This window comes from Sceloporus undulatus, chromosome 3 (assembly GCF_019175285.1).
Source record: "Sceloporus undulatus isolate JIND9_A2432 ecotype Alabama chromosome 3, SceUnd_v1.1, whole genome shotgun sequence".
Lineage (NCBI taxonomy): Eukaryota > Metazoa > Chordata > Lepidosauria > Squamata > Phrynosomatidae > Sceloporus > Sceloporus undulatus.
Genome location: NC_056524.1, coordinates 188,692,187 through 188,697,757, shown reverse-complemented (window position 1 = coordinate 188,697,757; position 5,571 = coordinate 188,692,187). Strand labels below are relative to the sequence as shown.

The 5,571-nt window shown below is 38.9% G+C and overlaps 1 long non-coding RNA gene across 1 annotated transcript in view; it reads right to left on the bottom strand.

Moving 5' to 3' along the window:
* The window catches only part of LOC121927107, a 13,366-nt gene extending 8,619 nt beyond the window's left edge, over positions 1 to 4,747 (bottom strand). The window contains exon 1 of the long non-coding RNA XR_006103141.1: positions 4,520 to 4,747. This is a non-coding gene — a long non-coding RNA (uncharacterized LOC121927107). The remainder of the gene's footprint in view (positions 1 to 4,519) is intronic.
* Between the last annotated feature and the right edge of the window lie 824 nt (positions 4,748 to 5,571).

Here is a 5,571-nt window from a genome sequence, read left to right as displayed (position 1 = left end):
ACTGCCCTCCACCTTTCCTAGCATTATTGTCTTTTCTAGTGATCCATCTCTTCTCATGATATGTCAGGAGATTAGCGCACCAGCTTTTATTTCCATGGTAGGCGTGGGATGTAAACACATTGGTATAGATTCTATTGCACAGCTCCTTCCCTGGGCAGTACTCATCCTGTAACTGACCCGGGCTTCTCCTGGACCTTTTAAAGAATGGGAAAATCTATGGCAGTCTCAATTTCATAATGTTGGTGTCAAGGGAAAGTTCAGATTTGATCTGTTCTAGGACCCATTTGTTTGTCTTTTTGGCTACCCACAGTATCCTCAACACTCTTCTCCAGCACTGTATCTCAAATGAGTTGATTTTCTACCTGTCAGCTTTCTTCACTGTCCAGTTCTCACATCTGTACATGGTGAAAGAAAATGTTATGGCTTGAATGATCCTAACTGTTTACTTTTACAGTGCGCCCACATCACACGCAGGCACACTATATGCAGATTTGAGCATACGCTCAAACCCATGTAGAGACATACAGGAGCGCACAGGGCACAAGGGGCGGCATGTGCCATTGGAATGAATGGGGCTTGTGCCCATGGCGCGCGTGCGCCGTCGTGTCACCGCATGCACGAGCCCCCTTCATTCCAATGGGGCTTGAGCATGCGCAGAATTCAGCTTATGCAGGGGGGTCTGAAACGGATCTTTGCACTTAGGGAACTTGTCTCGTTCTTTCATACTTGTCCTTCCCATTCCTAGTCTTCTGATTTCGTGGTTTCAATCTCTGTTCTGATCAATGATTGATCCAAGGTATGGGAAATCTTTAACAATTTCAATTTCCCCATCATTTAGAATGAACTGATGTAAATCGTCCATGGTCAGTATTTTTGTTTTCTTAATGTTAAAAAGAAAGCCATCTTTATTGTAGATTGTTAATATTCTTTCCTCTGATCTTCACTCCTCCTTCTTCTGAGACCCTGCTCTGCATGTGATGTTTTCTGCATACAGACTGAATAAATATAGTGATAGAATGCAGCCTTACCTGTCCCTCTTTCCATTTGGGAAATCTTTTGTTCCTCCATATTCTGATGTGATGGTAATCTCCTGTCCTGAGTACAGGTTACACACAGTTTTTCATGGACTATGCAGTCACAAGCTTTGCTGAAGTTTATAAAGCACATGCTGACTTTCTTTGGGAATTCCCAGGTGCACTCCATTATCCAGTGTATATTTGTAATATGATCCCTAGTGCATCTTCCTTTCTTAAACCCAGCTTGCACCTCTGGAAATTTTTGCTCCATATATGATAGGCATATTTATTACAGAATTTTGGCGTGATTTTTTTACATGGGGAATAAATTTAGTAGTGTTGTAGTTACTGCAATTTTTTGTATCTCCATTTTGGGGGATGGTAATACATTCTGATGTTTTCCATTCTGTGGGCCATTGTTTTGTTTTCCTTCTTTGTTTGCAGATTTTAGTTAGAACTAAAATCAATTCTGTCTCTGTAGATTGAAGCAGTTCTATTGATATGTCATCTGTTTGCTCTGAGTGCAACTTTCACTTTACTTTCCAGAATTTGGGTTCATCTTCATATGATTATCCTTCCACTGTTTCAGTCATCCTTTCATCTCTTTTATACAGCTCTTCTGTGTATTGCTTCGATCATCTTTTTTAATTCCTCTTGGTCGTGTATCATGTTCCTTCTCTGATTGAGCATCCCCACCTTTTGGTTTAATTTCTCCTTAATTTCATGATTTCTTGAAGGAGAGGTCTCTTCATGTTCTTTTTTGTTGTTTTTTATTCCTCTGCACTGATTGTTATGGCAGTTCTCTTTCACTTTGCACACTAGTCTTTGAACACTTGTATTCATGGTTCTGCTTTTGTTCCTGTCTGCCTTTTCTGCTTGAAGCATTTTGTCTCTCATCATGATTTCTTCTCTTCCTTTTTGGCATCACAAATAGTCTCTTTCTGTTCTATAGTTTTTCTGGTTCCCAGTCCATTAGGCTTAACAGTTCAAAGCTATTTTTGACTTTATCTATTTTTCACTTTACCTTATTCACCCCCCCTCAACCGTCCCCACTCAAATCCACCCCTTTCTCAAGTCCACCCCCCCTCAAATTCACCTCCTCAGGTCCCCCCCTTTCAAGTTCTCTGCTTCCAGTGCTGCTTCATTTTCTCCTCTTCATGCATCATCATCACTGTTTCTACTGCTCCTTGTTCAGAGTCTCTATCTCTACTGCCTCTGCTCTGTTTGCCTCCTCCGTCATTGCAACCAGGCTCCCAGCTCATGTTTACTCTGCCTCACAACCACTTGCCCCAGCCCTCCTCACCTTCTGCTAGCTCCCCATTACTACTGCCCCATCAAGCTGGACACCACTTCTTCAGCCCCCTTCATCTCTCCCAGTGTCCCCTTTCAGACTCATTTGGAAGTGTCTGTTGCTTCTGCCCTGGCTCTCTTCTAGAGCCTGTTCACCCTATAGCACCACCACCACTGGCACCACTTTTGGCTCTCTATTGGCCTTAAATGGCCTGCTCCATCATGTTCACTTCTGACATTGCTCTGTGGCCACCCAGAGTCTCCTATTTGGCTTCACTGTCTTCTTGTATCTTGTAGGTCTGTTCTCTGCTTCAGTGGTACTGGATGGGCCCTCGCTGTGGTCCCTCACTATTGGTCAGCACCAGCCAGCCGTCATGATAGGCTGATGGGGTTCCGCAGGTAGTAGCCTCCTTCAGTGCTCAATTGGTCTGCATCGTCTCCTCTTACATTAGTCAAAGATAAAGCTAAAATATCTATTTTGCCCTAAAACATGGGATGTCTTTTTTATATGCAAATCAAGAAGACATTGAACATCCATCAAAGTCTTTCCTCAGACTATGAAACAGAGATTAAATCAAATTGTAATATGAGTCATAAAGAAAATCTCCACACCATTAATTTATTTCAGATTTGTAATTGGAAAATAAAAAGGGAAACATGTCTTCACATCTTGATATCTTACTGTCTATCAATAATTAGATTTCAATTCTAAGTGTTTTATTTTTAGTTTTCCCCCTTTGTTTTTGGTCATCTTGTTTCTGTTAATATACTTAGGAAATTAATACATATACTAATAAAAAATAAAAACAAGTTCATCTAAGAAGTAAACCTCTATTCAAATTAAATCCTTTATCAGTGGATTTTCTATTCCAGTAGGAAGATCTTGGTTAACTGCCAGATGAACTTTCTAATTATAAATACATTTCAGCCTCCTTTGTAGAGAGGTGGTAGAATCACATTCCTTGGTAATAGTGAACAAAAGAATGGATATGCATCCACCTGAGATACTTTAAATGAAAACTGTCATATGCAGGACTGACCCAATTTTGATGAAATTTTCCTGAAAGAGACTCCTCATTCAGTGATGTTTTGATTGATATATTAAAAAAAAAGAAGAAGAAAAAGGAGGGGGGATAATCCCACAGAATTTCAAGCAATTATAGAACCAGTAGCACTAGTAGTCTTGCTGGTTCTTATTCCTACAGAGAAGATTATGTTGTAATAACACTACACAAATTGGGTTAGAGGGCACTGATCAGAGGTTAATGCCAGTAATGATTCCATATATAAGCAGTACACTAGTGTCAGTAACGTTAGTTACTGAGTCAAATATAGGAGTGCTCTGACATACTGGCCACACAATCTTGTGTCTTTTTATGCATATTATTTTCAAGACAAAATCAGTCCAATGTATGTCCAAAATGGAATAATAATTTTAAATGTGCTTTGGTCTGATGCCCTAAGTCTAGTAAGGCAGCATCTTGTATGCAAGATGAAAACCATCAAGGAATTTCACATGACTCTACCCAAATCCAAGAAAACAATCACAGTTGTCTCTAAGTTGCTCAACATGCACAATAGATAAATGAAGCATATATATGGCATGGTTTCTTATAATTTCCGTATTTTGTCATTTGGGAATAACTATAAATTAAAATTTATTTATTTACTTTATTTTATTTATTTACTTTAGTTATATGCCATCTTTTCTCCAAGCAGCATCTAAATTAAGTAAATAAATAAAATTCATTTTATTATCCCATATACTTCCCAATGCTTGGCATTCTGCTACATCTGAAAACTAGTGTAGAAAAATGTACAGAATGCCAGACTTAACCAAAGCTGAATTCTTCCACATAGGTCCAAAACATACTGCAGAAATAATCTGGTTTGAGACTGCTTTAACTGCCCTGGATCAGTGCTGGGGAATCCTGGGAACTGTAGTTTATTGTGGCACCAGAGCTCTCTGACAGAGAAGGCTAAAACTGCAGTTCCCAGAATTTCCTAGCATTGAGCCAGGATAGATAAAGTGGTCTCAGACGGGATTGTTTCTGCAGTGTGTTTTGGATTCTAGACATGAAACTGAGTGAGCTTTATCCTATTGTCACCTCTAAGCCAAAAATATCTGACAAGCTAGAACAATAAAATAGGTGTGGGACATAAACTATACCAGAAATGTACCATAACATACAAAATCCACAAAACAGTAGTACCTTTATTGGGCCAACCAGAATCCACCAAATATATGCTGTAAGATTTTGAAGCTCCACTGGCTTCTTCATCGGGCAAAGGTGATATAAATCACGAAAGAGAAAGACAAATATGACAGTATTAGAGTCACAGGCCTACATTTTGTCATGCTGTTGTCATGGCTGTTGTTGTTTTCAGTTGAGATGGTATGGAGAGATATCCATGCAGGCAGGACACTTCTTATGGCTATGTGGGTTCTAGGAGATAAAGAGACATAAAGTATGGAAAGTAAAATTTAAATTCCATTAGCAATGTGAAAAGATACTTTGTTTGAGCTCCAGGTTGTTTCTGTCCTTTGCAAGGCGAAGGGTGCACAAAAATTGCTGAGGTTTACATGAAGTCTACTGAATATGGGTTACACTGGCCTAAATTCACTGGCAGAAGAGTGAGGAAAAGTGTCACATAGAAAAAAGTATTTTGATTGCTAGTGAGAACGATCTGGTTGCTTCAAGATTTGTTAAAAGAAAATTAAGCACTTGGCTTTGGTAGCTGGGCTTTTTAAAGCAAAACATGGGAGCACATATGCCATTGGCTATATTTACAGGTCATTTTCTACTTACTTTTATAAATCTAAGTCAAATCCTACTCATTATTCAAATGCAGGCTTTTAATTCTGTAATTCATATTTAAGCAGTATTATTAAAAAACAATGTGCCAACTGCCATTGATGTGAGATGTAGGGCATTGCTCCTTTGAACCCATTATCATGTCACTGGACCTGTTAAATTTAGCTGTTTCTGTTACTCTTAATTGGGTTGTGCAGCATGGAGCAGTAGAGATTGGTCTCGGTTAATGCCATGAATTATAATAATCATATCCATTCTGCAGTACAGACCCATAACAATACTAAATGCAGGTACTCAAACAGTTGTCGGCTTAAAAGTGGCTAAAAAGGATATGTTGCTCTAAGCTGATTTATGTATTTAATATCAAATAAATACACTTTAACAGATCTGTCTTCAGTCTGTTTACTGATACTGTGTGTTGCTTTGTTTCATATCTTTCTCCCTCATAT